Consider the following 22,190-nt stretch of genomic DNA (forward strand, 5'->3'; position numbering starts at 1 on the left):
CATTTATGTACCTTCTAAATGTTTTTAAACTGTTTTCTTAATTCCTCAGCTATATTCCAAGCCCTCACTCTCCACCACCACTACCATGCCTCACCACCTGGAAACTGAAATATAGCTATTCTAGTCTAAGTACCACAAGCAATTTATTTAATAGTAGATTTGTTTGGTTTGAAAGTCAAAATTGATCTCAGCGATATTTAAAGTGAGATTTTTATTTATTCAACTAGAAACCTCAGAGTTTCCCATGACTATAGTTCCAAAGAAAGGTTTTGAAAATTGACACACTTGGATTTTAAGCCCAGTTCTGCCCCAGAGAAGTTTTCAACATATAACAATCCTTAAACGTAGTGTTTGAATCTGTAAAATGGAGATAATAATACCTATTAAATTGTTATGTTGTGAGAATTCACTGAAATCCCATATGTAAAACAACTAGCTCTGTTTCTCCATGTCTGGGGAAACAACCCTCAATTCCTTTTATATGGCATTAAATGTCAATATTTAGATATATCATTTCAAACATTGCTACTAAATTTATCTATACAAATCTTGTATTCGTTTGCTTGTTTGTTTGTTAAGGGATGCCAAAGCATATTACTTACTTGACCTCTCTTTTCATGAGAGGCAAGCTTAAAAGCAGCAGATTTTTCAGTTCCTCCCAGAAGAAGCTCAGACATTTTTCCTTCCATTGAACAACAGTTAGCTGATAATTGGATTTTGTCCCAAAATAAGGCCTTCTTATTAAAAATCTCTCATTTAGATGTTAATTTGTGCTATATAGAATTTTGGCTCCATGGTTTCAAAACTCACAACACGATAATCTCTTATCCTACCACTATTCTTTTGTTTTATAGTTTAAAATCAGAGTAAGAAGAGCTCTTACATATATGTCCCTAGAATTATATTTTGCCTGTGAGAAAAACTCAGAAATCGGGAAGGGACATGGTTGCGGTCACGTGAGGCACAAGCAGATGTGAACTAGGTGATGGCTCAGTTAAAGCCTTTTATTCACCATATAATTTGGCTTCATTGAAAATGTTTTCTATTTTATGAGTAAATACCCTCAAGCCCATCTACACACATCCACTACCCCTCTCCCTCTACAAATAAAACAATCTCTAAAACATCATAGTCAAATGTAATAGAAAAAGACAAAAACAGCAACAACAAATACGGAACAAGAAACAAACAAATAAAAGATGCAGTAGACACCGTCATTCCTGTCTACTGCAGATTTGTTGGCATTTCTTTGGATAAGGTAGCCCAAAGCTAGGGATGAGTCCAATAACCACAGCTACTACAATAACCTTACTAGTATTTTATGGGCGAGGTATTTGAAAGTCAACATGGCTGAAAACCACTGCCATTGTCCAGGCCTACAGTTAACAATAGGAAAAAACCGTGAAGGACTTCCCTACACTTCCAGACTGACAGCTTGGGAATCTCTCCCAAAAAGAAACTTTAGTAAGGATATTTGTTTCATATTTTTGTGAAAGACAAACACAACTTAGGAATGTTACAGTGATTTACTTATAATAAGCCTTTTTTTTTCTGAATGTATGACTTCATTTCTATGTAACAAATATTCATATGAATTAAAGACAGTGAAAAATAAAGAAAAGAAAGGTGCTGTATCTCCCCCCAAATCATTAAGTTTTGGGGAAAACTAGGACTCAAACTTGGGTCATATAAGTATAAGAAATGTACTCTTTCTACATACCATTTTACATACTCTAATTTTCCATAAAATACATTAATTTTACCCAAGCCTATTTTTTTATTCCCAGTTGGAATAGTGATGTTGAGTGGTAGTGACATCAGAACTGGATAATATCCCTCAAACACCTCATCTTTATTTACAGCTTAGACCAGGGGTTGATAAACTTTTTTTTGTGAAAGACCAGATAATAAATATTATAGACTTATGAACCATATAGTCTCTTGTCACAACTATTGAACTTGGCTGTTGTAACACAAAAAAAACACAGCAATAGACAATGACTAACGAATGGAAATTTTTGTGTTCCAAAGTCTTTATTTGTGGACACTGAAATTTAAATGTCACATAATTTAAGCATGTAATGAAATATTCATTTTTAGAATTTTTTTTATCATTTAGAAATGTAAAAATGATTTTTAACTCATAGATTGTACAAAAGAGGTGGTGGCCAATATTTGGCCTATAAGCTGTGCTGGCACATTCCTAATTTAGATCTGCTTAAGGATAATTTATTGACTAAGAGAGCATTTCTCTAAAGTTATACTTTACAATAGTGCACTATCAGCTCTTTTTATATGTTCTTGAAAAGAGTTTTCTGGTTAAATTATTTGAAGAATTCTTCAATAATCTTATCCTTTAACAGAGGTTTAGCATATTGGATACTCAAAGAAATATTCCAATATAGAAAATACTATTTTCTAAACATTTTAAACTGTAAGTAATCCCTCAACATTTATTTATTTAATAAAGATTTATTCTGTACTTAATAAGTGCCAGACCAATGCTATCTGGGAGAAGCAAGTAACAAGAGAGAAATGATAATTTCTGTTATAGATATTCAATCCTAGTGATGGATATAGACCTTAAATAACTGCTTAATTGATTATAATCTCAATAATTATAATAGAGGTAGAAATAAGAAAGTACTATGATTGTAAATAACAGGGTGATCTAGGTTAAACTGCAGAATCAGGGAAGCCGCCTGATACTTAAGGGAAAGAAATTTAAGCTGAAAGTTGAAGAATGGATACTACACCAGGATAAGAGGACACAGAGAGTGCACAAGTGGAAATAGTCCATCAAGTGGAAGATTCTGAATACAAAGAGATTTATGATATTTGAAGATGAATAGTGTTCCTGAAGAACAAGGGGAAGTTTGGGCAATTTATTAAGTCATTATAGTATATGAATAAGTGAATAAAATGACAGCAATGGCACAAGGTACAGTGGGAGGAATTTTGAATACTCTGTTATAAGGTACCTATACTATTCATGCAGTGGGATAGTGTTTTTTGAAAATGGAATCAGATTACCTTAAAATGTATATGGTAAACTCTAGGGCAACCATTATTTTTTGAAGGACTATAATTGATATGCTAAGAGAAAAGATAAAATGGAATCATGTAAAATATTCAATTAAACCAGAGACATTAGAGAAAGAAGACTCTGGCAACAAATAGAAAACAGTTACAGACATGGTTTATATTAATTCAGATCTATTAATAATATCAATTTAAATGTGAATTCTAAATTCATCAATTAAAAGATAAACTGTCAGACTACATAAAAAAGTCACTTTGAGCACCTCTTGTAATTGCAGAAGTCAAACGTGAACGTTTCTTGTATTCATCTTTTGTTATCAGTATATATGAAGTATTACAATTTTAGTAGTTTTTTTCCTTTCTTAAAATGTGTATGCATTTCTGATGCCCTCTGTATATGTACCTACAATAAAGTGTAAAAATACATGAGGCAAAAACTGATAGATATCCAAGAATAAGCAGGACAAATCCACTATTATTAATTGATAAAACATGCAGGCAGAAATTCAATAAGCATAAATATGACCTGGCCAGCAATAGCAATCAAATCGATATAATTGTCATGTATAGCTACTTCATACAACTAAAGCAGAACACACATTCTTCTGTAGCTTGAAGGAAACTTTCACCAGCGTAGACCAAATTCTAGGCCATAAAACACACATTCATTTGCATTTCTCTGATGATTAGTGATGTTGAGAATCTTTTCATCAGTCTATCGGCCATCTGTATGTCCTCTTTGGGGAAATGTTTATTCAAGTCCTCTGCCCACTTTTTAATGGATTATTTGTTTTGTTGTTGTTGTTGTTGTTGTTGAGCTGTATGAGTTCCTTATATATTTGGGATATTAGCCCCTTATCGAAGATGTTTGCAAAAATCTCCCATTCAGTTAGTTGCCTCTTTTTTGTCTATGGTTTCTTTTTCTGTACAGAAGCTTTTTACTTTGATGTAGTCCCATTCATTTATTTTAGCTTTTACTTCCCTTGCCTTTGAGTTAAAATTCGTAAAATCTCCTTTAACACCAGGTCCATAAGTTTAGTACCTATGTTTTCTTCTATGCAGTTTCTTGTATGAGATATCACCTCACACCAGTTAGAACGGCTATCATCAACAAGACAAATAATAACAAATGTTGGAGAGGCTGTGGAGAGAAAAGAACTCTCATACACTCTTGGTGGGAATGCAGATTGGTGCTGCCACTGTGGAAGGCAGTGTGGAGGTTCCTCAAAAAATTAAGAATAGAATTATCATATGACCCAGCAATCTTTCTCCTGGGTCTCTACCAAAAAAATCTGAAAACATTTATCCATAAAGATGTTCATTGCAGCTTTATTTATGGTGACCAAGACATGGAAACAACCAAAGTGTCCTTTGATAGATGATTGAATAAACAAGATGTGGTACATATGCACAATGGAATACTATGCCATAAGAAAAGATGAAATAGTGCTATTTGTGACAACACAGATGGATCTTTAGATTATTATGCTAAGAGAAATAAGTCAGACAGAAAAACTCGAGAACCATATGAAAATAATGAATTAAAAAAACATATTAACCCAATATTTAGTCTTTCATAATGTAATCGACTTCATCTATGACACTGACCTCTCAATATCTAAAGATAGTGCTTCAGTATATATTTTCTATCAGCTGAGAAGTCAACTCCAATATTTATCCCTATATAACAATTTGCATTAGTGATTATTAAAAGCCTAGAGTGAGCAAAGCATTATAAAGAAACTTGGAAAGGGATTTCTAATTCTACCTTGTACTTTCTCTTTAAGAAATGTCTTGAGTAATTCACACCATTTGCCTGAAGACAAGCATATCTCATTCCCAGGGAAGAGAGCTCTGAATGAATTAACCCAAATCCATTATGTTAAGCCTAGGAAATGTTGCCTTTAACCATTGAAAGATTTATAATTTATTAAAGCCTCATGGTGATGCAATTCAGCCACTTGAAATTGTGCTCAGCTTGATTAATTAAATGGGGAAAACATACCTTTCTTACAGTTAGAGAAACACTCATTAGAATGCCTAAATAGCTAGTATACGTGCATTTGTGGATGGAAAGAGATACACTATTGAATATTCCAGTGACTGTTAAAGTAATTTCTCAAAACAATTTATATAGTCAACTGTACATGGAGAAAATATTAATCGTGACAGTATTATCTGAAAATATAATATGAACATGTACAAAGGAATGAAACTTTGAGAAGAATTGTAACCATAAAATAACAGTCCCTATGAATCGTCAACTTGAATCCTTGGTGAAATGTTGTTCTCCCTGTGACTCAGATACTCCAGGTTTATATTAGTCCAATTCTCTAAGAAGGAGAAGGTGGAAACCAAAGGAAGATGAAAATGAGAAAATGAGGAAATCTTCATAATCTTTATAAGGGTTAAGAGGGTCTGGGTACTCCTACCTTCATTATGTGGAGTTTTGCTGGGCTCAGGGCTTGTCTGCTTGTTCCAGAACTATCTTTGAACAAAGTTCAAACCTTGTAGCTTCAGAAGATTACATCTTTTTAATTTATTTTTTATTGTTATTTCTCCTGATAATTTTTTTTATTAGTTTCAGGTGTACAAAGCATGTAATAGTTAGACATTTACACCCCTCACAAAGTGATAATCCCCCAATCTACTACCCCTCTAACATCATGTATATCTGTTACAATACCATTGTTACAATACCATTGATTGTCTTCACTATGCTGTACTCCACATCCCATGAATGAATATATATATATATAGGAACTTGGAAAGGGATTTCTAATTCTACCTTGTACTTTCTCTTTAAGAAATGTCTTGAGTAATTCACACCATTTGCCTGAAGACAAGCATATCTCATTCCCAGGGAATATTATAAATATATATATTTATAATTGACATTCAATATTATTCTACTTGAGCTTCAGACGTATAGCATATTGAAAGTCACAATTACCTGGGTGCTCTTGAAATCCATAAGAACCTGTAAAATGGCCCTAGAATTGAAGTAGTTACATGTCCAAGGCGATTAAACTCTGAGGCAATTTGAGGGTCGATAAATGTTTCTGAAAGCCTAGACCTTTGCTCTTTACATTTAGTGTGGGAGCTCTCTCTCTGTTACATTTCTAGTGTTATTGGGAGCCAATATTTTACATTGCTGAGAGTGGATAGAGGAAAACAAGAAGCTAAACTACAAAAACAAACAATAACCTTCTTTTAAAACGTCAAACTCTGATCATCTTATCTATCCACCGGTTTATTCTCTGTGCTGTCTGCACCTATTATTTCCACCTCATAATATTCACTTCCTCCCCACCCATACACATGAAAAACACTCATGTGCAGAAAAGCACAAGGGCATGGCCTCCTTTGTGGCTGTATAGATCAATGTGGCTCTATGGGCTACACAAAATCCTTTCAGAAACAAACAGCAGAAGAGAAACAGTCGTAAACAAGCAAATAAATAAAATGACGTGAACTCCTGTCATTTCCTTGCTATGACCTCACTTTTCTCAATTTACAATGAGCTCAAACATCATGCTTTATCAGTATGGTAAAACACATTAAGGATACAGCCGAATTGGAGGTTACTCCTCATTGTTTCAGAATTAGTGTACTCAGATCCTGTCCCTAGAAGACCTAAATACTTGCCAAAAGTGAATTTTCATAAGTTCTGTGCTCATTTACTCTAAATTCATGTGATGACTTTAAAATAATGAAATAAATGAAGCATTTAATTTCAATGATACTTCATCTGTTAATGGTGTTTGTGCCAGTTTTCAATAGCTTTTGGTAGTGTTAATGCAATTTCATTTCTGAGCAATTAAGCAGTGCATTTAGTACTGGCAAAATGATTAATTAGAAACTTTGGACCATGTGCCAAAAAAGTTAACTTTTCCGTCTTATGTAATTTTTTTCAAAGCATTACAGGATCGTCGATTTATAAAGTTTCAGGCATGGAGTGATTTTAAAGGTTATAAATTTCAACTGTCAATCTTATGCATAATCCAGGAAAAGTAGTTTCCTAAAATTTACTGCAACATGCATTATTTTCCAAGTAAAACTAGTCCATAGTTGAAGGGCCTGAACTTTTTGAAAAACTACTTACATTTATCTAGTACCCAAAATGTTGCAGAAACTCTACCTGATGATGGAAATGCAAAGCTGATTCAGGCAAAGTTTCTGCCCCCCAGAGAACTTTCAGTCCAGCAGGAGATTAACAGGTAGAACATAACCATGACTCATTACTGGAAATGTTGAAAGAGGTGTCCATAAGACATAATAGGAGTACAGTGGAGGGTAGCTAATAAAACTTCAGGGTTGAATAAAGGCTTCTTCTCAAAGCTGAGGCCTGATCAGAATCCTGATGAAAGATGAATGCCTAAACAATCCAGTTGAATATTTGCAACAGACAATTGGGTATATAAGGTTAAATTAAAAGGGCTAGAGATACAGATCTGAGAGTCATTAGCACACACGTAGAATTCAAAATCATAAAAGGGACTGAAATTGCCCAATGAATGTGTGGAGAATGAAGAGGAGTAAACTAAGAATGGAAGACAGAGAAGGGGCCTATTAAGGAGAAGAAATGGTCAATGGTCTCTTATCCAAACCTATGCAACCTAGAGACCCGGAACTAGATATCTAGAGTAGCAAAAATCAGGGTCTCTGAGGGCTATTAAGGTATTTTCCAAAAGCAGACTATCAATTCCATGGTATTAATTGAAAAGTCAATCCAGGTAAGAATCCTTATCAAAAAACTTGATTGTTTAATTCAGATTAGGAATTTAAACCCCAAAAACAAAATCAGGGGGAAAAAATGACAAAGTAAACGGGATCGTCAATGGAAAAATACAGTGACTCAGCAAGTGGATAGGGGGGAGGAACCTGAGGAAGTCCCTGAGTCCAAAATCATATCACTAAATCTAATGTAGGGCATGGTGACTATACTTAATAATATTATATTTTTCACAAGAGTAAATCTTAAGTGTTCAAAGCAAAAAAAAAAAAAAAAAGTAACTATGTGAAGTGATGGATGAATTAATTGATTGTGAGGTAATCATTTCACAATGTATGCATATATCAAATTATCACAATGTACACAATTAAAAAAATCTGTTTTTATATAATTTAATGGCCATATTAGGGACATGGCCTGAGTCTCTAAAGACATGACTGAAAAGAGAACTAGATGGTAGTTATAGCTAATGGCAGAGTTCCAGAGCTAGTGAGACCCCTGGGATAAAAATACCCTTTCCTAAAGAAAGCACTTTTGACCTTTTGTATTACATTATAATGTGCATCTAAAATTTTTACTCTGAGTGGGTTTAAACTTTTATGAATTGGTTAAATCATTGGATAATTCGTCTTTTTCTATTAATCTGTCTTTTGAGCACTACAATGTAAACAATATTGGTAACTGGATTCCAGAATTCATCTTGGGGAGTGAACTCTCTTTGTTTACAGAAGTTCTTTAATGAGTAACTAAGAGAAACTGATACCTGAATGCCTGAGAGGTGGCTGCCAGTAAAGCATCAGGGAAACTGATTGATAAGGAAATAAAAAGATACAATTGGTTTTTTTTGTTGTTTTTTTTTCCCCTGGAGGAAAGGGAAGAATTGAAGAAATTTTAAAAGGAATGATAGAAGAAGAGAGATGACAAAGGGTGGTCAAAATTTAACAAGTTACTAATTTCTCTGTGTCTATTACATTATCTGTAAACAGTAATTTTAGTATGGTTTGTGTGGTGATGAATACATGAAATAATTTAAGTAATATGTTCCCAGAACATAGCAAATATTATTATTAATCAAAAGCATTAAACTGTATTGTTCTTAGAAATACATAGATGCATAATAGTTTGTATGATAAAAATATTGTTTCCCCCACAAAAATTATGATAAATATAATGTTAAACTATTTCTTAACCTCTTTTACTTTCAAATCAGATGTGGAAGATTGGTATTTTATTGGGTACTAGGTGCAATTTCCTCAGGTAGGTGATAGATTAAAAAAGGAATACAACACTAAAGAATGTCATCTCTACCATCCCTGTGGGATGTGCCCCCAGGAAAGGTGCATAGATAATTCTTGGAGAGAAATAAGCCTATGGGAATATGAAAACATGAATCTAAGTGGAAGACAGTAACATCTAGAGCATGAAAAACAAACAGAGAAAAAGAAAGAGTAAATAATCAGTGGGGGGGGGGCGGGGGGAAATAGTATGTTTCTCTTTCCCTGTTAAAATACAACTATAAAATTAACTCATTACCTTAATCAAATTGTTAAAATGTGTCCAACATGTTTTTATTCTTCCATTGAAGGCATTTTTATTCACAGGTTTTTGGACAAAACTCACATACCAATAAAGCTTGTGTAAACATGTGAGAATCAATCTTGAAAAACACCTGAAGGCCATTTTTATTTTTTTTGTTTCAGAAATGTGTTTTTACACTTGTTCAAATCCAAACTTTCTTCCAGATTATGAAGAAATGCATTACAGATAATGTCAGAAAGCTGAAGCCGTCTTACTTGTTAACTTCAACTTCAAAAATAGAAAAATGCTTCATAAAATTTTCATGCTGTCCAATAGAGCAAACATCATTATTCCATAATTGCATTAGTGAATTTATTACCTAATGAGCCGTAAAACAAACAAACAAAAAATGGTAGATGCCCTTGGTTTTCTATTTAAAAGTTTTATTTTGAGTCACATGGGAAATTTTCCAGTGCTATAAAACAAGTTATCTAAGTTTTCAACTTAAACTAAATTTGTATCTTTAATGAAATGAGAAATGTGCATTTTCTGGAGCTCTGACTTCTACCATTTTATGAATCCCATTTCTTTAATTGCCTAAGGTTTGGGTGGTGTCTTCACTGACATCATAGACATAGCCACAGGGGCTGACTTTTCCATTCTTTAATTTATTTAAAACAGACAAATGAAATACCTTCGGAGCTGAGAAGGTAAAACTCATCAGTTACTTAGTCACCTCCCTCTTCTTCTACCTTCCCCTCATCCACCTCCTTCTTTATTATTCTTTATTATTATTAATGATTTCATTCCCATCATCAATGCAAGTAGCTGTCTTCTTGGGGCCACGTTTTGAAAAGAAACCAAAGACCTTTCTTATTTCACAAGAGTTTTATAAGATGATATATAAAGTATATGAAGATTAAAGCCACTGAAATTTCTGTTTTTGTATAATCAGTTAATGACACTCTTTAAGCCAGTGTTTATCAAACTCTGAGTCAAGAAGTCAATGTAACCGGCATTAAATAAATATTAATTAAATAAAATATAATAAGCAACTGTATCATGCATATTAACTAACAAATTTTTACCTGATTATCCTAGTCAACTCTCATCTACATCAATGAGGAGAATGCTAGAACTCAATTTTATAGAATCCCCTCTCATGCCTTGTTGCTGATTTAGAGCCTTTAATTAAAAAAAATTCAAGTGAAATTTGTAAGACAGAAGAAAAGAAGTCATTGTTTCCTGGTGACACTTCAGACAGACTCACTCATTGGCAGAAGTCAAATTCTTGAGCACAATCTCCTTCAAGGATGCAGACAATTAAAATCTGTAGCAGTAATGCCCCTCCTGTGTGCCCAGAGCTTCACATTGCCTCCAGACTGGTGAAGCTAAATTTCCCAGCTTCATTCTCTCAGAAGGTTAGGACTGTGTCCAGCATTTTCCTCTAAAATTCTGTGATTCATGGTGGCTTTCAGGTAAGCACCACTGAGGCATAATTTCTAGAAGTTGTTGTTTTGAACTTTTATTCCTCTCGCACTCCCAAAGGTGTGTGTAAATCTAATATTATGATTCCTCTGCTGAAAACCTTCCAATAGCTTTTTAGTCTTTTTTATAAAAAGGAATAAATCTTTACATGGCCTGCACTATTTTGAATGATCAGTCTTTACTTCTTCCCATCATTTTCTACTCTGCATATACTGGCCTTCCCTCAGTTTCTCTAATACTCCATTTTCTTTCCCCACCTCAAAGCATCCTCAAATTGTTACTTTTTTTGTCTACAAAGCTCCTCTCTTTCTCATTTTGCCTCATGAATTGCTATTATCATTCATAACCAAGGTAGTGCATTTTTTTTTCAGATAAGCCTCTTATAATTCTCCAGTTCAAATCAAGTTCCCAAAGTTATAGTCTATCATGGAACCCTAAAACTGACTTTCACAGCACCTTTCCCAATTATATTTAAATAATCAATTTCATAATTATGCAGAAGATATGCTCTCTTCTCTGTCCCCAGTATCTATTACAGTGCTGACCCAAAGCAGATTCTCAATAAATACTTGAATTCAAGAAAGGAGTAAAGACCTACGTAGCAGCTTAGAGAATGTAATGACTCAAATTTCTCTCTTAGCAAAATTATGATTTTTATATATCGAAAAACTTTCATGCTGATAATGAATGGCTTACACAATCTTCAAATTTCTAGAGTAGACTCAGTGGTGGTAGAAATAGGATTTTAACAGATCTTATTGGGTTTGCCTCTGGGAAATAGCTTTAGGGTATCCATTGAACCAATCCATAGGATACCCAAAGCCATTCCCCTTACTCTTTCCTTCTATTGTAGACTGTCTTAGAGTTAAAGGTGAAAATATTTGAGAAGGATATTCCTTCTTAAATACAACGACAAAATCTTAAGAGCAAATAGAGAAATCTTCTGTTTTTGCCCTTATATTCTCTTTCTCCTGACTGGAGTGTATGTTCAATGCTTACAGGTACAAACTGGTTTTTTGCCACCTGATGATAAAATTAACATACAAAAGATGTGGACAGTAAGAGTCTGTTTCTCATTGTTAGCCACAATATGAACCTCATACTGCCTACTTCTGAACTTCTTTTTTGCATAACTCAGATAAAGCCCATAGCTGTGTTAGTCACTCTTACAAGGTTTTCTATTACTTGCTGCAAAAGACAATCCTGAAGGATAAAGTTATGTATGTTAACCTGGCAGTGTTCTATGTAAAACCAGAAGATATGAGTAAAAAATGCATTGACAAAGATGATAAGTTGAAATGAATAAATATAAATATGCCTCTGTTTTAATGGAGACGAGAATACAATTGCCATTATGCCATAAACAATATATAAATTAAATAGGTATTATTAAATCTGTCCATAAGTCATCTTCAAAGAGTTAGCATGTGAAGTAAGTTCGACTTAAAGAAGTTGTATATTAAATACATGTAATTTACACTTGACACAAAATTCTGAACTTTATTCATATAAAAAATAAGTGATTTTTTTCTACTATCAGTCATATCACAGGAAAATTTATTAGAAATTTATTATGAAAACAATAACCAAGTTATCATGAGAGCGTGAAACAAGCCCCAAAGATGCTCCGGCAAAGTCGAAAGGAATTGGAAAACTAACTTTTTAATGCTTACCTCAAACATGGCTCAGTGTGAACCAGTTCAACTAAGGAAAACATTTATTATGTTTAGATTTATAATTTCTTCTGTTAAGTGTCTTATATTAATGTTAGGGGTAGAAAAGTGGATGATATTTCTGTAAGAACCAATAATTTTTCAGCTAATTTTGCCAGATGTATGGATTCATAAATTCCCCAGCCTCATGCAAAACATCTAAAGGCTTGATAAGAGTTAGTGATAAGAGGTTTCAACAGTGCATACAAACTATTCCTTTTATTTTCTAAAATCAAATTTTAATTAAACAGAGTTTATAACACTTCAATTGGACTTACCACAGACTCACAGGTTCAGGATCCCTGATGGCAAATTATTTTTAGAATAAAATTACATTGAAAAAGAAGTATTCTTAGTAGAGAATATGAATAGTAAATATACTTTCATGTGAAAATAAATATAAATTTGCAAGTATTTTCAATCATTATGTTGACAAATCTCTGATCTCTCATATCAAACTTCTGTCATCTTTTCTTTTTGGTTTCTTGAAATGGACTCTGGATGCATTGATAGTCCAAAAAGATACCTATTAATTTTATATTTGTATTTTTAACATTAATTTCAGACTGCAAAATGTTGCAAAAAATTGTACGAAGAATCCTTATATTCTTGTCATCTGACTTCCTTAAATGTTAACATCTTATATAACAACAGAGCAATTATCTAAACAAAGACATAAAATTAATATAATTGAACTAACTAAACTCCAGAACTTTTTTGCTGTTTTGCAAATGTTCTTTGCTGGTCCTGAATCTAATCCAGGATACCACATTATATTTAGCTATCCTCAAATTGAAGCATTTCCTCAGTCTTTCTCCATCTTTCATGGTATTGACATTTTTAAAGAATACTGTACATCTGAGGGTTGCTAGGTGGGCGGGAGGGGTGGGGGGTGGGGAGGAGGGTGAGGGGATTGGAGGGCAGTCGGTGACCACAGGATGGCCACGGGTTTGAAAATTAATCTGGGGAACGTAATTTGGTGGTTACCAGAAGGTAAAGGGGTTGGGGGGTGGGGGATGAGGGTGAGGGGGATCAAATGTATGGTGATGGAAGGGGAGCTGACTCTGGGTGGTGAACACACAGTGTGATTTATGGATGATGTGATACAGAATTGCACACCTGAAATCTATGTAATTTTACTAACAATTGTCACCCCAATAAATTAAAAAAAAAAAAAGAATACTGTACAATTATTTCGTAGAATGTCCCACAATTTGAGTTAGGCTAATTTTTCCTCATGACTAAATTCCAGTCATGTGTTTTTAACAAGAATGCCAAAGAGTAATGATCTGAGTTGTGACTTTCTACCCACATCACATCAGGTGGCACATTATATTAATATGCATTATTATTAGTGATGCTGACTTTAATAATTTGGTGAAGGTGATGTGTGCCAGGTTCTCTACTGTAAAGTTACTATTTTTCCTTCTGTTATTATTATTAATACTTGTTATTAATAAGTAAATTGTGGGATGATATTTTGAGACTATGAAATATCCCATTTATCATAATATTTTTGCTCACTAATTTTAGAATAGTGATGATTCTTGTTTGAAACAAAGATTATTATATGGTTTGCCAGAAGATGCTTTTCTATTTCTGACATTCTATATTAAATCGAAATTCTATTATAAAGAAGTTTTCTCCTCTCAATTATTTATAATAGTATTATTGGTATTTATTTTATTCTATTCATATTAGAACGATATCATGGATAGTTATTGTTTACATTGTCTCAGATTTGGCCATTGGGAGCCCTTTCAAAGTGTTGCCTGTTTACATACCACCATCATTTTTTAAGCATTTCTTACATCTCTTACAAGATGTTCCATTGTGATGCATTTTTCACAGACAAAATATCCTGCTCTTCCTCATGCCTAGAGTGATTTTAATACATTTTTTTAGTTACTTACCTCCATGCTTGCACTTTGTGCTTCCTGTTCTGTAATTTTTTTTTGGTTTTGGTTTTGTTTTTGTTTTTTAATGAATGGGTTATTTCTTCCCCCATTGGAAACTGCTGAATTGAAACAACTGGTGATGCTGCCTTAATGTATGCCATTAGAAGACAAGTCATCTGTGACATGTCATCATCCCTCAAATTTTGGTCTACCTCAGTTATTGAATTTTTTACCCAAAACATACCGTGTTTCCCGAAAATAAGACCTAACTGGACAATCAGCTCTAATGCGTCTTTTGGAGCAAAAATTAATATAAGACCCAGTATTATATTATATTATATTATATTATATTATATTATATTATATTATTAGATCTGGTCTTATTAAGACCGGGTCTTACATTAGTTTTTGCTTCAAAAGACACATGAGAGCTGATTGTCCAGCTAGGTCTCATTTTGGGGGAAACACGTACTCTTTGTACATCTTTTCATCAAATAATTAACTATAATCGTAATGATTCACTTCCTTCCCCTCCCCCCATTGTAAATATCTCCAGCTTTCTGTTTATGATTTTAAACTACTTAGTTTGGTCCTTTCCTTCTCAACTCCACTCTCACTTTTCACTGGACCTGGAGGCACTCCTTCCTCTTGCTTTCAGGTCCAAACTTTATTTTCTGTTTTGCTCTCAGGTTCTGTCTTTCAGAGTCTCCTATAATGAGACATAAATACAGTGAGTCTTAAATCTTTCAAAAGCATTGCACCATTCAAGTAAATTCTGGTCACCTTCTCTCCTATGAATACTTGATTTGTATTTATTTTTCCATCTCTCTATGCTTTTATTTAGAACATATTTAAATTTCCCAGGTTAACCCCTCAGAGCAACTCTATTACTCTATTACTTTAAAACATATTTAATGATTATAAAAGTATTACACATTCATTTTCAGGGTCTTTTTCACTCAAATTTATCCAAATGTTGAGCCATCTTGTAGTTAATTTAATCATTAAGCAGCTGTTTCTCACTTGCTTTTATAATTAATTTCCAATTAATAGCTTAAAGAGGACTCTACTGTATACCTTTTGTAGTCTCAGCTCTTCTGAAGGCATTAATCAACTTGGCATCAGAGATCTTCTCTTTATGTTTTGTTAGTTTATTACTTGTTTGTTTGTTTGTTTTTAGCTTTTGTGACACTCCTAATCAATAACACTTCAATTAACTCCTTTTCTTCTTAATTTCATCTTAAAATAGACCTCATTTCCCCATTCTATACATAGGTGATAGATTAATCAATTGATAGATCAATCAATAGATAGGTAGATAGACAGATAGAAAACCTGGTCTCTAAGATCTCAGTCTGTCTCCAGATAAAGTCACCTCCTTCCATCATGCAAACTATGTGTTTTATTTCACTTTTCTTTCTCTTTTCCATGTGCCTCTTTCGATGGCAAGACTGTTTTTGGACTGCACCTGATAACATTCATTCTTTACTGAACAAACTTGCCACCTAGAAGATCTTGATTAAAATCTTTTTAATTTTCTTCCTAGACTTTATTTTTGTAGATTACATTGAATTTGTTCTCTACTTCAATCTAAGAAATTGACATATTTCCATATAATAAGGATCCTCATTCATTTTCATCTGCTAATTAACGGGATTTACTATTTTAGCATAATCAGTCTACAGTCTAGATCTCTGAATTAACTCTGAATTAAACAACTATAATCAGAGCATATAAAATAAACAGAACAAAATGTAAATCACGTACACGTGATTGAGAATAATTGTCTGCATCCTTGTGAAGACATAATAAAAGGGGAGAATACAAAACAAACAAAACAAATCTCTAGCCAACTATTCCTAAAAAGTCTACATAGGAACATTCTACTTGCTTTGAGGTAAGACTTACCTAGAAATTAACAAAAACATTTCCTGACAATATAGCGTCCAGAACATCTAGGCCTATACTTAATATCTGTGGTCACAGTATAAGCTATTAAAATGTACAGTTTATTTCTTGCTGGGCCTAGGACTGCTAAAGCCAGTTATAGCTATTGCACCCAAAGCCTGATTCCCTATACAGTACTTTGATTAAACCCAAATCAGTGTCTGAATTTATTCATAAAGATTTCTTGCCAATCCCTCAGTATTATGTAGTGGTAGAGGGAGATATAGGAGTCAGCTGGATACTCATTTCTCCCTGCTTTGGATTATAACCAATAAAAAATAGACCCAATGAACTAGGACTGGCTTGGATATAAATTGGGGATCAATGTGTTAGTTTTGCTAACTGGTCAGGCAAGCACCCAATAGCTCACTACTCTGAAAGAATCAGGCTATCTGATTAATTTAAATTGGAGAATGCAGCTTGGATCAACAATCAAAGTAGAGAGCTTCTTACTATCTCCGGATATTTAGAGCTTGATGATGATTCGTGAAAAAAACTGAGTCTGCAGAGATACTGATGACTTTGAAGATTATAGAGCTACTTCATCATGTAACTGCTGTCAGTAGACGGAGCACAAAGGAGGAAGAGATGAGCATGCACTGTTTTCTTAATGCGGCAATCTGCCACGCCTAGAATAAAAGTCAGATGCTCAATAATAAAAGTAAACTCTTATCTGCCTGTGAATAGACCGAATTAATTAGATGGAAAGGGAGACTAAAAATGTTTATTCCTATAATCTACCTTTGTGGAAAAGAAAGGGAAATTATATTCCAATGGAAACATAAGGATGACATGGAAGGATGCTAGTGCACTCCAATATTTAGATGCAAGTGTTGATAGACAAAAAGCTTTCTTTTTAATGAACACCCACAATTAGTAAAATTGTTAAGAAACAACAGAAATAGGTTATAGAAGTAAAAAAAAAAGTTTTCAAAAAAGATGTCAAGGAAAAGTCAAGATCAAAACATACTAACGTAATAAAGAGTGAACAGGAAGAGAAAATTTGGAGGCAATGCAACAACATATGTTTGAATAAGAAAAATTACTGGAAATAAAATTAGGAAGGGAAACCAAGGATTAAAGAAAGTGACTAAATGGAGACAGAGACAGAGAAAGCACATACCTCTCAAAAGTTTGGTAGAGCAAGGGAACAAAGATTTTTACATGATGGTACAGAATTTCACAAGCTTACAAAAACAGAAGGATTCAGTAAAGAATAAGGTAGTAAAACCACCTTCGACCTGCAGAAAGGAAGAAAGGGGTATTCAGTGGAAAGAGACTTCTTGATTCTGTCCTGTGGATTTACCTGTCAAAAATCTGTGATTCTCCAACATTTGGTGCTAAAATTTAAGGCAGTTTGCTGTGAAAATAAAGAGGCTGAGAAGTGATGATGCCTGGGTTCAGGAGACACAATCAAGTTTAGAAGGCTTTTTTTTTTTTTTTTTTTCTGAATTTGAAGGGAAAAATGAGAAGATAGATTGAGAGCTGTAGTTCTGTCTTTAATTCACAGGAGAATGATTAGCAAAGATTTTAAAATTCTGATACTCAGTCACACTTCTTCCCAACTACATCAGAACTTGTGGGAGTGGGAACATGATCAGTGATTTTAAAATTGCTAAAGTGATTCCAATCAGCAGCTAAGATTGAGAACCACTGACATAAAGCACAATTTCAAAACATCTTCTATGGAACCCTAGTTCTGAAATATGCTACTTGAAACAGTTTAGACATTCAAATGATTTGGGCGAAATTACTCTTCTATACTCTCTGATTCAGAATGTAGCGTGCATTATTAAAGGGCCTGAGAAAACCCAAAGTTTCTTTCTTTTTTTTTTTTTTTGTCTTTTTTTTAAGAGCCTTTTTCACATTGTTAATACAGCATTTCCCCCCAGTTACACCCTACAGAACTTGAGTTTAGTAGATCTCACTTTAAAACATGGTGGTCTAGAGAAAAATGGCTAAAGATGAGATTTGCATGATCATTTGTAGGTGGCATTAATCCCTTTCCTAAAGTAGGAGGCAGGGAAAAGAGGCTGTATCATGTGCTAAACTACCATGTGGTAAATGACAATATGGATATGAAGTCTAGGGAGAAAGTTCTCAAAGAGTAGATATGGGGAGTGTGATAAGAAATCAGAACAATGCGGGAGCCTTGCTCTTATCTTTGTCACAAGGATAGCATTATTTTTTAGGAAACAAGACTATACAGTGACAGTATGTCTTCAAATATAAAATGAGTTTGTAAGTGAACAAGTAACTCAATGTCACACAGTTAATTAAATAATTTACATTAAAGTAAGGACCAGAAGCAAATCAGGATATAAACAAATTAAAGTTTTACTTAAAATTTTCAGGATTAGAACAAGAGTCTCAGTTAATTAGATATACATTTCAGATGTAAAAATTACAATATCACAAAATTGTGAGGTGTGATTATTATTCAGTTGTTATGTAATAAATATGGGAATGGTGTTTGCTATATTTTTAAACTTTGGCCTTTAGAAAATTTTAGGGGTATAGAGTCAATGATTTGTAAAATGATACAGGATTCTGCTGCATTTATTTTATGTGATAAGATATGACACAGGGACATTTCAAAGGAGTTTCCCTAGCTTCATCGATAGTGCTTTCCTGCTACTCTGTATTTATATCCTGTTCCAGAACTGAGGTCCAGAGAAGCAATTCCATGATTATATTTCTTGAATTTCAATACTGAAAACAAAATTGAACTGAGCACATGCATTTGTGATTTATTCACTAGGCTGTTGCCAATAAGATACTAAAGTTATTTCTTTGGTCATGAAGTTTTATACACCCCCCTCCAAACAAATTTATCAAGCTGAGAAACAGACTGAATAACCTCAATAGTATAATTTTCATGGATTCTTCATCCAAAGATTGTCCATTAACAGCAATTCTTAAAGCGTTTGTCAAAAGGTATTTTCAATAATGCAATCAGCACTCTTAACTGTTTTATTTGGAGAAGGGGAGGCAGGGACAGGGAAGTTAGAATTTTCCGCTTATTCAAATATTGCATTTTCATCATGTATTGAGTGCCCATTTTTACAGACTTACAGGAAAATAAAATGTGTTGGCATCACTTTAAACACTGTTTGCTCTCTGGTATGTTGATAACTAACCCACTTGTATCAGTTGCTTCAGGGTTTCTCGAATGTGTCAATTTTTATGATTCTGTAGAGGCCAGGTAAGAATGACTGCACCTGATACAATGCTAGAGAAACTTTTTTTCTCAATAGAAGATAAGGGTAAGGGCTTATTTAACTTCTTTACCTGTAAAGTGTAAATTATAGTATGAATCACTTTACTGGATGATTTTGTAATAATGAATCAAGTTATGCATATAAAAATGATTTATAATCTACTGTGTACTATTCAAATGTAAGGCACTTTTGAAAGCATTATATGGATGTATTTTTGATATCTCCTAGTTGCTATGAACTAGGAGAAAATTGAAATATTGAAATATTGAAATATGAAATATTGAAAAATAAAACTGAGACAAATTTGATGAAGTCTACCATGGAGTTAATGTATCACTGTTCCCAAATGTCCTGGAGCCCCCAACAGTAATGTAAGTACAATATATTTTTGTGAAACACGCCTAGAAAATGGTAGACGGTAGCAGGATCCTCGGACCAATGATCAGGGCCATGACCTCACTCTGTTTTCTTTTTATTCAACTTTGGGGCTCATTTCAGTTCCATGTTACCAAGTCTCATAAAAGGGAGCAAAACATTTATCCACAAATCATTCTTAAAAAGTCAATTTGGAAGCTATTCACATAAAAACCACAATTTTCTGAAATTCCAACATAAGAATAAACACAAGGTCCCTTCTGCATTTTTTCATACCAAACTTCATGTTTCTAACAAATAGCAACTTTGTAAATTTTTATAACAGGCAGGATCGGAAGAATTTTTAACTTTAGATTATTTTTAACAAAACTCGGTAGAATTTTGCAGTTGAAAATACTCTTTAAATGCGATAGTTCTTTCACACTCTAAATGCGTGTCATTTATTAAAGTATGTGAGTTCACAAAATTTGGTATCAGCCTCAACATGACTTCCACAAAATGTGTCCTCCTAAAGGAACACTGACAAAAATTGAAAATCATTAAATATGTTCAGGTTTGTTTTTTTTTTCCTAGGCAGTAATTTTGAAAGCTTATGTTAGAATGATGACAAAGGGAAACAGACGAGACGTATATGGCATTCGTGGTGACAGCCTCTCGAGGATAGAGAGCCCTCTGACTTCACAAAATACAGCAGTGGTCTGGAAAAGAGACTAAGCAATTGTGGCATGGAACCACATTTTTTTTATTATTATTATTCATGATCTGTAAACATTGGTTATATAGAGGGAGAAATTCACAGTCCTTCACGTGAAATGCCGAGGTTGCTAACTGCAAGAACAAAGCATCATGGGAGAAGGATGCTTCTGAGGTATTTCCCTGTCACATCAGGACAGGTCTCTGCTTAGAGTCTGTGTTTTATGATGATCAGTTCTTAATCTATCAAGAGTTAGCATGAGAATGGAGGCAATAGTAGTGATTGACATGACTTGATGACTTGTTTTGTCCAATCATATTAACTTTTTTCTTAAGTCATTGATCAATTTTTATTTTAGATAATTTTGCATTTACAGAAAAGTTGCAACATTGAGGAGAGTTCCCAAATACCTGAATTTAGTTCTCGTTATTGTTAATATTGCTATGGTGCATTTGTCACACTAATAAACCATCATCCAAACATTATTATAATCCGAAGTCAATACTTTATTGAGATTTCTTTAATTTTTACCTAATATTCTTTTTGTGTTCCAGGATCCCATCCAAGTACTACATGTAGTTGTCATGTCTCCTCAGTCTTCTCCAGACTGTGACAATTTCTCAGATCTTCATTATTTTTCATGTGCTTGACAGTTTTGAGGAATGTTTGTCAGCCATTTTGCAAAATATCCCTCAATTTGGTTTGTCTGATGTTTTTCTCATGATTAGACAGGGGTTATACGGTTTGGGGAAGGAGCACACAGAGCAAAAGTATAATTTGCTTTACATCATATCAAAACCACCATTTTCTATTTTTTTTTAGGATTTCTAACTTATACTGAGTAATAACTTAAAGAGGACTCCACCGTATAAATTTTGGGGTCTGAGCTCCTCTGAAGGCATTAACCAATTTGGCATCAGAGATCCTTCCTTTACGTTTTGTTAGTTTTTGGGGTTTTTTTTTGTTTCTTTTTGTTAGCTCCAGTAACACTCCTAATCAATAACAGCTCAATTAACTCCTATTCTTCCATGACCTTTAGTCATCCTAGTATCTGTGACAGTAAAGTAGAACTAAGTAATATATACTTGTTTTTTTTTATTGAACAAATGAAGACACAGATAAAGCAGGTGATTTATCTAGGTTCATACAACCAGAATGTGGCAGAAATAAGTCATTCTTACACAAGACTGAAATCTCATCCTTTCAGAAGTGGGAGAAAAATAATTCATTATCAAAATCTTCCAAATTCATTATGTCATGGCATATAAATTCTAATTATTATTTTTAAAAGAAACACAAACTGCAGAAACATTTCTCAAAAGTCTTACAATGAACAAGTGCCACAATTACGATTCCTTTATAGTCACAACCCACACCTAATCATTTGGCTTTTCACTAAGTTTATTCGGTGGCTACAGCACCAAATGAAACATAATCGAGTAGGTTAAATATTTAGGAGGCCAACGGAGATAATCATTGTTGGTGTAGATTGGCAAAAATCCATTTATTATTTAAACTGTTTTCTCTTTCCTGACTTTGAATTGCTGTGGATTATTCTCC

Source organism: Rhinolophus ferrumequinum, chromosome 16 (genome assembly GCF_004115265.2).
Source record: "Rhinolophus ferrumequinum isolate MPI-CBG mRhiFer1 chromosome 16, mRhiFer1_v1.p, whole genome shotgun sequence".
Taxonomy (NCBI): domain Eukaryota; kingdom Metazoa; phylum Chordata; class Mammalia; order Chiroptera; family Rhinolophidae; genus Rhinolophus; species Rhinolophus ferrumequinum.